Here is an 11,105-nt window from a genome sequence, read left to right on the forward strand (position 1 = left end):
AAAACTGAAGCTGTTCAGGTTGGTATCAAATTTATTCAAACATTTTTTATTGAACTTCGTTTTAAAGGAACCAAATATTTTTATGAAAATTTTGAATTGGAATGCCCGCTCTTTAAAGGGAAAAGAAGACGCTCATCTATAGATTATACTATCTATAATTTCCATTATAACTGAAAAATAATTAAAACCTGGACTCTTCATCAAAAGAAATTCAAATTATTTTATTTACAGGAATGATCGCCTTGACAGCGCCTGTGGTGGAGTTGCCATTGTCATTAATAGACGTATCAAACATAACTATATTCTTCTTTTGAAACCTTGGGAGTTTCTGTTGAAACAAATTTTGCACAATTCTTTTTTATTGCTGCCTATTTGCCTTTCCAGTGCAATGGGCAGAAAAGGAATTAGTTGAGAGCTGATCTTCAAATTCTCGCAACAAATCCAAAAATTTCATAATTGGTGACTTCAATGCTAAACACCGTTCTTGGAATAATGCTCAAAGCAATTCCAATGGTAGAATTTTATTTGAAGATTTATCCGCGGGATATTATCCAGTTTTCCGCGAGAGGTAATGGCCGCCAGCTTGCCTGCGGGTTAGCCTCTGGTTTGGCGTCTTTTGAGGCCCACCAACTGCACCCACCGCTCCGAGCATTCTGCCCAATATGGCATATAAGAAGCCTTCTATATACCACATTTGTCAAAATGTTAGGATCGGTGGGTGCAGTTGACCTCCACAGACGTCATCTCAGAGACTAAACCGCGGTTAAGCTGGCGGCCATTACCGCTCGTGGATTACATTTATGTTTTATAATGGTTTTATGGAAGTCTTGTAGAGCAAAACATTGTTTCAAGACCGTTGTTATGTAACTGAACATGTTAGTTGGGTTTAATATCCCAATGGACCAACTTGTTTTTCTTCCAGGCGAAATCATTCTACAATTGATTTAGTTTTAACGAATTCGTGTCAGCTGTCTGATCACGTTCCTGTGACGTTTGAAATCTCACAAGAAGCCATTGACAATCCAATTAGCTCTACTTTTAATTATCATAGAGCTGATTGGGATTTATATAAAACGTATATCGATAGGAATTTTGATGTTGATGATTTGATGTTGATATTGATAATGCTCTCGTATCTTTTACAAATTCAATTCCTGAATGTGAAATTAAATTTAACAACAACATTATCATTGACGAAGATCATGTGTCAGATGTCAGTGTCTTGTTACAGTGTCTTAATAATGTGATGCGAAGGTAATACCAAAGAATTCGCGATCCCGCGTTAAATGTTTTTTGGCGAGATTTGCAAAATGAAATTAAAAATCGTTCCGCTATTCTGAGAAATACCAACTTTGAGAATTATGTCACAAAGTTGAATCCCAGTTCGAAACCCTTTTGGAAATTAACGAAAATTCTCTTTTAAAAACCTCAAAAGCCAATTCCAGAGCTGGTGAAAATGGTGAAAAGGCTCAAAAACTTGTCCGGCAGTTTGAGAGTGCCAATAATTTTAGTCTAGGTCTCACTAGTCCTATTGAGGATCAGTCCCGCGGAGGCTCGAAAACATTCTTAATTAAGAGAATGTTTTTGACCCTTCGTTGGGAACTTATTTGGATGTAGTGAGATCTATTACTAGAAAATTTAAAAATATAAAAGCCCAGGGTGATGATGGTATTTTCTACATATTTATTAAAAAACTTCCTGAGAGCTCTTTATCCTTTTTGGTAAATATATTTAACAAATGTTTTCAATTGACATACTTCCCAGATAACTTGAAAAACGTATAAGTTGATCCATTTTTTAAGGAGGACAAAAATCCAGCTGAGGCTTCTATTTATCGCCCGATCAGTTTGCTTTCTCAAATAAGCAAACTGTTTGAAAAGACTATTTTAAATAATTAATGCACAACAACAAATTTTTGATTAACAAATAAATTTTTAGACCAGCCAAGTTGTATGCTATGCCAATATGAACTAGTTGCTGCAATACCAGATAGAATGCACTTCGAAGGATTCAAAATAAAATTTGTTTTAAATAAATTTAGACAATAGATATCGGTATTTCAATAGAATTCCGTGATTATTCCTTCCAAGAGAGAAAAGTTTGCTATGAAAATAAAACTAAATTGGTCGAATCAAAACTAATGGGCCCCGAACATCTGAAAGCCATTTTGATCGATGATCTGATCTTCTGATCCTTTATACTGGTCACATCCAAGATAGCAAATTCCGACATGTAAGTCCATATTTCTGGGTTACCGAGTCAATTCCTTTCAACAACTCTATGCAAAAATGTCCTCATTATTCTAGTGAACTGATTATCAGCACTCAGCACCACAAATTTCTTTTATTTCAAAGCCAACATGAATTAGGTGGGCCGGGCACGTAGCCAGAATGTCGGACAGTAATCCGGTGAAAATGGTTCTCGACAACGATGCGACGGGAACAAGGAGGCGAGGTGCACAGCAGGCAAGGTGGATCGATCAGGTGGAGGACGATTTGCGGATTCTCCGCAGTCTGCTTGGTTGGTGACGTGCAATCATGTGCGTTTCACGATAGAGTAAAACATTCGAATTTTGGTGCGTGTATAAATCCAATCCGATTGGGTCTCCGAAATTTTCGAAAACTCGCGAAGGTAGCCATTCTGACTAGTGCTTCCATGTTGATCCCAATTTTGCAATCTGATGATATCAGACTATCAAGATATTGAAATCTTTCGATCGTTCCACTACTTTGAGGGGTTGTTCTCGATGAAACTCAACAACATGGTTGATGGTAAGACGTCCCAAAGAAGCATACGGTCAGCTCATTGAGCCCTCTCCGCAGAAAAGAGCGTCTAGGTGTTTCACAAATATAAACTGTCAAACAGCTCAAGGTATGTACAGCTCAAGGTCAATCGTACCTACCAAGATCTCATGGATTACGATGAGAAGTAACCGTGGAGATGAAATACGTCTTTACTTCACATCAGCGACTATGTGAATGGGGTCGGTGAAGCTACGACCCTATCTGTAAATCGCTTGCATTAATGGGCGCCACACAGATTTTCGTAATTCAGACAATATGAACCCCTCCGTAGTCAATAAATATTTAGCAAATAAAGGGACACTTCAACCTGTTTGACCTGCTCCAGAATGATGCGGAGCGGATATTGCACAATAGTTGCTTCAACATTCGCACAGACAGAATAGGGTCAGCCCTGAACACCTCTGCCGAAAGCCGATCGACCTTGAGGGCCTCTTTAGATTTCATGCTGTGAAATCCGTATTAAGCACGCACTATCGCCCAGCACACAACCTGCTCACCCGGCAGTTCGAACACCAAAGAGGATGACTCTTTATCGTTCAAAGCAACGCCTGCTTTGATGCGCGTAGATCATGGATGTATCGAGGAGTGCATAATTCCTATGCATTACGCATGTGCGATAGGGTTATCAAGCAGCCTCTCACACATGCGTCGGATGGCTGAGACTTGAAGTGCTCGAACCAACATTTTAGCTGTCCAAGTCAGTGAGTAATTGAGGCAATAATCTCCGGATGCTGAGCCATCCTTTCTTCATCGGTCAGGATGTCCACCTATGCCCGACTGTCCTGTTTTCAGCAGCGCCCGACTCCCACTTACAGATAAACATACCGTTGACGGGACTCGTAATTTACTCCTCTGGTCCTCCCTGTTTCTCAGTCTTTGCTACTCTACGCTCCTAAATCTTCCGCCGCGTAATCCATTCTTTTCGTTTAATGCGCATCTCACCCAAGTTGTTTTCGCCGGTTTCGATAAAAGCATTCTTCGCCACCCACTTCTCTTCTACACTGCTACCTTCCAGAACATGCACTACCCGAGTTCCAAGTTCTTCAACGAACGATCTTAGTTCTTCTCAGATCTTCTAGTCGATCTATGTTGGTTCTCCTCCAGCCGCTGAATCTGAGCAATGCGTTGTCGGATCTCGTCAATTAGAAGATGATAGTCAAACGCGATGCTACCTCTGCGTTTATTACGGACTCAAGAAGGCACCGTCTCCGTTTTCAGCTGATCTATTTCTAGAGAATCCAAACACTAGTCCTGCCCACTATTCGGTTTTCCAATCTGCCAGATTCACGATTCAGCCATCTTGGATTAAAGTATGGCAGAGCCAGCGAGTTTGTTTGCACTAGAAATGAGTTTTCCACCCCGCCTTCTTCTCTTCCATGAATTTGGCAGATTGGAAACCTAGTAATGTATTAATCTTGGTCCTGCCAACTAAAAGCAGCTCCTGAGAAGTAAATCAAACGCTTGCTGCAGACGGGAGGAGCGGGTGCGACTCCCCAGCCGACAATGCAAGGGGGGGAAAGCCGCAACAACCGGCGATAATCGCCTCCTCTAAGATATTCCACGAAATCTGATTGGAGCAAGGACAAATTGGTGGATGGCAGAGAAAGACGTGACATGTCAGTCACTCACCGATCTAACTGATCAGTTTAAACGTTGGCTCGACCACTTAGAACAACTTCTTCAAGTTCTGACGACTTATCCTAATTCGTATATAGGGAAAGGTTGACATTTCTCTGACGGCAGCCGGCAGGTTGATCATGTGAGAATCATACTGTCATGCTTCGCATTATCCGGGAGCAGGTCATTGAATTTCAAGAGTCCAAATGGGGGGTCACGGAGAAGCCTTCGATTGTCTGAATCGCAAAAAAAAAACTGTGGGCGTCCCAGGGAGGTCTAGACAAAATCGAGAGTCCTGTGCAATGGAGTCGCTAAAGTGAGGCAAGGATAAATGTATTGTATCTCTGTTGTTGTTGCTGCTCATCGTAATCGACGAAATCAAGGGCCGCTCTAGCAGCCCACCACCATAGAGCAATCGAATGACCTCGACTCAGAAGATGATACTGCTCTACCAACGTAAGAGCGCTCTACCATGTAGAGTAAACTGAATGACCTGGTCGAACACTCCCACTCATAAACGTCAGCAAGACCAAATCGCTTTATATGAACAACTCCAACTCTACGGTAGCCGGACAAACAGTGGAGAAGGTCGAAAATCAAATCCAGCCAACGTCGGGTGGTGGACCAAGATCAATATAGAACATCCAATCGGCCCAGGCCCTTGCACCAAACCTCGAATACACAACTCTAACGTGAAATCTGTGATGTTATACGCCAGTGAGACTTGGTGCGTATTAGCAGAGTTCATATAGAGTTGCAAGTATGCATCAGCCGATGTCTACGTTTTACAGCTCGGGCCTGGTAGCCTCACAACTGGAATGCTGAGCCCCATCGACAATGCCATCGAAATCCAATATCAACAGCAACTCCACGGTGTGAATGGACGTAGGCCGGCTTCACACCACGTAAGAGCGGAGACGAAATCTGCATGCAAGCGCTGGACATGAATCTGGCCGGACATCGCAGCAGAGGCAGACCTAATATATCCTGGCGACGGAAACTTAACAGAGAAATAAACGAAGTCGTTAAGAATCAAACTTGGGCCCAAGTCAAGGATGGAACCCGATCCCAGTGCCGTATAGCCTATGTAACAATGTAACAATACCCATCGCTATACGTAAACACAGAGTAATAGAGTTTATTTTTGAACTTGTTTGGAAGAATGTTTTATCTATCTTCTATCTATATACATAAAAATGAATTTCTGTTGGTCTGCACCTTATAGACAGGGAAACTACTGAACAGATCAAGGTGAAAATTTGTATGCAGAGGTTTTTGGGGCCGGGGAAGGTTCTTAAGATGATTCGTGACCCCTCGCTAGTATAGAAGGGGGGGGGGGCTCCCATACAAATGGAACACCAATTTCTTCATAGCTCGAGAATGAATCAAGAAAATGGAACCGAACTGGCATGTGGAGGTTTTGGAAGGGAAAATATGTTTCAGTGGTGGTTCGAAACTCCTCCCCCTTCTGGAAAGATGAAGCATAAATTTCTGCATAACTCGAAAACTAATTAATTTTAGGCGAAACAAAGTTCGAAAGGTCTGCTAGTTTTTCATATAAAAAGTGGAACTTTAACTCTTATCTGCAACCAGACACCTGAGAAGACATCTCCGATCGTGTCTCAGATGAGCCATAATGACCCCGTATGCACACCCGTGCATGTTTCTTGCATGGGTGAATTTCGCGTCCTGTATCCTGTCTATGGGTTTGTCCGAGGTCATAACTATGCCGCTAACAAGCATGGCATTCCAATCATTTTAGGAACGTGAGCATTGGGCATGCTGATATGATGTGCTCCACCGATTCTACTTCAGACTTCACCTATGTATTCCGTATATGTAGCCCGGGAAGTATGCAATTCCAAAAACAAAAACCAAATTTTCTTCAGAAATAAGTTTCAGTATTTTTTTATTTATATAAAATTTTGTGTTAAATTCACTACTGGTTAAAAATATGTTACAAATATTCATATTCTTTGTTTTCATTAATATTTCATTAAATTCATTAAATTTTGCACGGAATAATTGCATTTTGGACTTTTTTTTTGTTTCCTTGTTATTTTTTTTATTCCCCTCCCCCCTCGTACCTTCCAAGAGCCGTCGGACATAAAATAAATTTAATATTTGTATTGGCCTAAATAAATTAGATACAATTGTTAAAAAATCTTCAAATATTAATTTTGTTATGATTTCAACTTTAACTAGTTTTTCAGATGTGCGTCTTCGGCTACCAAAGTCCAAAAGTCCATATTGTGTACTGATTGAAATATTGAAAATCAGCCTAATTTTAAAAGTTCTTGTGACTTGTAATGCGAATTTATGTCTTTTTTTTATTGTCTATTATACAATTGAGAACAAATTCTGCAAACTCTGTCGGGAAGCCATGTTTCGCAATACGAAACGTAATGCGAAATTGGTATTACTATCTCAAATACATGCACAGCCAGTATTATATTGGTTGATTGCAATATTCAAATTAATTCATGACAAAATGTTACTTAGGTCCATTTGAAAAGTTAAGCGAGATTTCTAACATCGGCTCAGAAACGTATTTATGAAGTCGAAGTGAGCCATGCTGTGATTCGGACGTTTGTTTTACTAACGTGTCAAATTTTGTTGTACCGTGTAAACTCAAACTTCGGACGCTTAAGTACTTTAAGACATACAATCAGCCTGTTAACTCACATTTTAAATCTAGGCCAGCATTTGAAAAGGGTGTAACAGCCAAAATTTGTTCCTTCTGATTCTTTGTCCACATATATAGCAATATATGAAGAAGAATCAGAAGGATTTAAATTTGGCTGTTACGCCATTTTCAAATGTTGGTCTAGAAATAACATCGTTTAAGAAGAATCCTCACGGAATCCTAATTTAATCGCATTTTCAAGAAACCACCACTTAATACGGAAGCAATGGACGCAGCAAAGGTAAAATAATAAAAATGACAGCTGTGCATTGCTTCCGTATTGAGTGGCGTGTCCTTGAAAACGCGAGTACATTTAAGTTTGGATTCCATGAGGATTGTTCTTAAATTACCATTGCAATCACTATGCATAGAATTCATCTGTACTCCGTAAAGCTGTACTGGGTTCCGGGACATTGTGACATTAAAGGTAATGAAAAGGCAGACGATCTGGCGAAACAAGGTTCAAACACACAGTTTATTGGCCCAGCACCTTTCTGCGGTATATCATACTGTGTCATTAAAAATGGAATTGAAATCCTGGGAAGCACAAAGATTGATGATCAACTGGTTGGTCACCAAAAAGTGTGCTTAATCAAAGAGATTTATAATTCCCAATGTTTCAGTAACCAACAAGCCCTTGGAGCTCAATAAAAGTGCTCTTTGCACCATTATTACTGGCCTAATAACCGGACATTGCCTGAATAGATATCATTTGAAAAATATTGGCCAGGTTCAGAATGATATTTGTCGTGTCTGTAACATGGAACGTGAAACCTCGGAACATCAGCATTGCAGTTGTGATGCATTGTGCAAGTGTAGATCTAAATTTCTAAATAGTGGACTGCAAATCCTGAAAATGTAGTGGGTTTGATCAACTCAATTTAGCTGGACTGGAAAAAGACGCGTCTTAGGTTGTTTACGTGATCAACCTTCAAGATGCGAATAGTTAATAGTAATCAGGGGTATACCACAAAAGTTCGGCTCAATGGACGCAGTGGTTCAAACATCTTTGAACTACGTTTTTAATATGTGCGAGATATTGCGTAAAATGTTTGCAATTTATGAAAATGTCCGGCTTCTATTTGATTCAAACCTCAGACAGCAGCAGGCATTGGATTCATATCTCGGACACAAAGATTTAAACTTCGGACACCTGATCCTCATTGCACAGCTCAGACTGTCTTTTAATCATTTTGCCGCATTGAATTAATTTGTCTTACTAGAACGTAACTATACTAAAACAAGCTAAAACTATTAGTTTTTTCAATTGACAAAACATTTCAGAAAATTCTCCATACGAATTGAAGTTCCGACGTATAAAGAGGAAAAAAATGAACTTCAATTTTTTTTGCCGCTATTCGCTATTCCGCTTGTGAGGAATGTAATTCGTGATTAAGGGTCGATGCCCACGTGGCGGTTTTCAACACGTGCACGTGCACGCAGCGTTGAAAAGACGCTGCAGAAAAAGTCATTTGAAAAAATAAATGCTCAATTTTATTGCTTTCTACATTTTTTTTTGGGAATTTTCCCTATTTATTGCTTATGTATATTATACTGATTCTAAATAGAAACACCAATTAAGAAATGGAAAGGGTCACATCACTTCTAGTTGTATATACATATTTTACTATTCGAACAATATTTTCAGCTGATAGAATAGCATAATATGAAAGATGCAAAAACTGAACATTATTTTGCGAAAGGAATCAATTTAAAAAAATGAGTCTCAAAATTGAGTTGTAAAAAGTGCTAAAAAGTGCTATAAAAAACATGTTTCTTGATTACAAAAGAAACATGTTTTTTTACGGCATGATTTGCTTTCTTGATTGTGCAGCAGTAGGAAATCTACAGTGCAAAAAAAAGTACTCATGTTTTTACTCAAGTTTTTGTGTAGTAGATTCGATTGATACAAATACAAATCGTATCTAATTGCGCTCAACCATGCTCCATGTCGTTTTGCCGGCCCCGAACATATCATGAAGACAATATTTGTAGCTGATAGCACAACCAAAAATGCTTCACCATTCTTTTTTTTTGCTCGCCCGCTGTTCTGTAGAATAACTGACATATGTACTCGTCATAGAGTATCATCTTCATAATACAAATATAGAAATAGAACGCTGAGTTCTTCGCCGATTGTAAACAACTTTTCGAGCCGCTCGTGTAAACAGAGAAAAATAAAGTTGGAAAATGATTTTTGCTGACGCGCAATCATCGATTCCACTTCGAGTATAAACACAAACTCACGAGAACTGCCTACCTTTCGCTCAAATTTCGCTTTCGTCACTCCAATTGTGCCAGGATATGGTTCACTTCGTGGTGCGATATACTGAATGAAATGCTTTTGAGATACTCAGCATCCGATACGCCACTTAGACATAAAAAAAACTAGTCTCACTACCAGCGCCTTCACTACAGCAGTCTAGAATTTCTTTTTTCCGTTTTTCTTGAAAGGGCACAATTTTCACTACTAGCCTATAAGATTTGCACAGTTTCCATTGGATCCTATCCAATGCATGAATCCGTCGCCGTCTGCTGCCTCGCACTTCTCAATTATTGCTCAGTCGGAAATGAGCATTCACAAGATTTCATCTTATTTTTCATCCCCATGGCTAGGAGGGAACACGAGACTGTACCCAGCATATGATTCACCACTGCCTCTGTTTCAATTGATTTTCCTTATCCTTCACTACTATTCGTTGATAAAAGGAACAACTTGCATCCATATTATTATTTCCTGGCGCGTCACTTGCACATATTTAAAATCCCCTTATCCTATGGCGCCAGCTGCAAAGTTTTCCACGGTGTTCAATTGCACACATTGGTCCGAATGCTGAATTTTCCACCGACCGTCGTCCTTATACAACGCCAGCGGTCATGGTCCTCGCAGACTGAACCGCATTGCACAAAGGACATTCTCACTCTGAGCGGTGGGAGCTTCCGCCAGTCGCTGCTGGGTCGGGTCGCGCCGAGAGCGTGCGATGCGATGACGCTGGGTCGGTCTCGAATACGTGGGGTGTAGGTACCTTCTGCTCGCGTGGAGAAAGAGCGCGATTCTACTCCCATCGCCCGTCGTGAACTCTAGTCCGTGCTATTTTTGATGTGATAAGACTTGAGTGAGTTTTAGCAGAAACGCTACATACCTAGAACGAGAGTGAGTGTCTGGCGCGAATGTTTTTGTTTGTTTATAACAGAGGTTATACATATAAGAACATGCTGCTTATTTACGTCAAGTTTGCAGTGATTCGCTATGCATAGTGTCTTTGAAAGATGGATAAGCTTAGCAAAAACGTTTTTATAGATTTGTAAATGAGTTTTTATTAAAGCTAAATTTTAATAAGTTTTTTTTCTGTATCCATGAAACAAAAAGAAAATAGAAGATAGGAAAGAAAAATCAAATATATGTTCATTATATTCTCATATAAATTCAAACTTCGATTATTTCACATCAATTATTCGATTATTTACATCAATCCGAATTGGAATGGTAATTGTTTCTAGTGAAAGTTAATATAACATAGGTGTTAATCACAGTGTTTCGCAATAGAGGCTTTGAATTTGGCTATATAGGCACTTTATGATCATTTTTTCTTCCTCGACAGCATATATACAACATAAAATAATCCAAGAGGTTTACATTTGGTGAACCGGGAGGCCTTTCGGTCGTTTTGGACCAACTTTGGCCTTCTGAAGCCGGCCTTCCCCAAGCTTGACTTAACGACATTATGTAACACTTCCATCTTATTATAGGAAACGGAGATCTTATGACCATCTGTATATATATAAAAATGATCAATGGTCTGTTTTCGTATCCGCGTAACTCGAAAACGGCTGGATGAATTTTCTTCATACCTTCAGCAAAAATGTTCGTTATTGTTTCTGACAATTAATAGGTTAAAAGATCCAATTAATTATGTTTGAGATTATCATAATATATACCAGAAATCTTAGTGTGAGCAAGATGGATCGATTATACATGAATTAATGATTTATAGAAG

At 39.5% G+C, this 11,105-nt stretch overlaps 1 protein-coding gene across 4 annotated transcripts in view; it reads right to left on the minus strand.

Moving 5' to 3' along the window:
- The window catches only part of LOC134208663 (uncharacterized), a 49,231-nt gene extending 39,185 nt beyond the window's left edge, over nt 1–10,046 (minus strand). For all 4 annotated transcript variants that reach the window (XM_062684433.1, XM_062684431.1, XM_062684430.1 and 1 more), the window contains exon 1: nt 9,368–10,046. The gene's annotated coding sequence lies outside the window, so the exon portion shown is untranslated. The remainder of the gene's footprint in view (nt 1–9,367) is intronic.
- Between the last annotated feature and the right edge of the window lie 1,059 nt (nt 10,047–11,105).

Source organism: Armigeres subalbatus, chromosome 2 (genome assembly GCF_024139115.2).
Source record: "Armigeres subalbatus isolate Guangzhou_Male chromosome 2, GZ_Asu_2, whole genome shotgun sequence".
In the NCBI taxonomy this organism is placed as follows: domain Eukaryota; kingdom Metazoa; phylum Arthropoda; class Insecta; order Diptera; family Culicidae; genus Armigeres; species Armigeres subalbatus.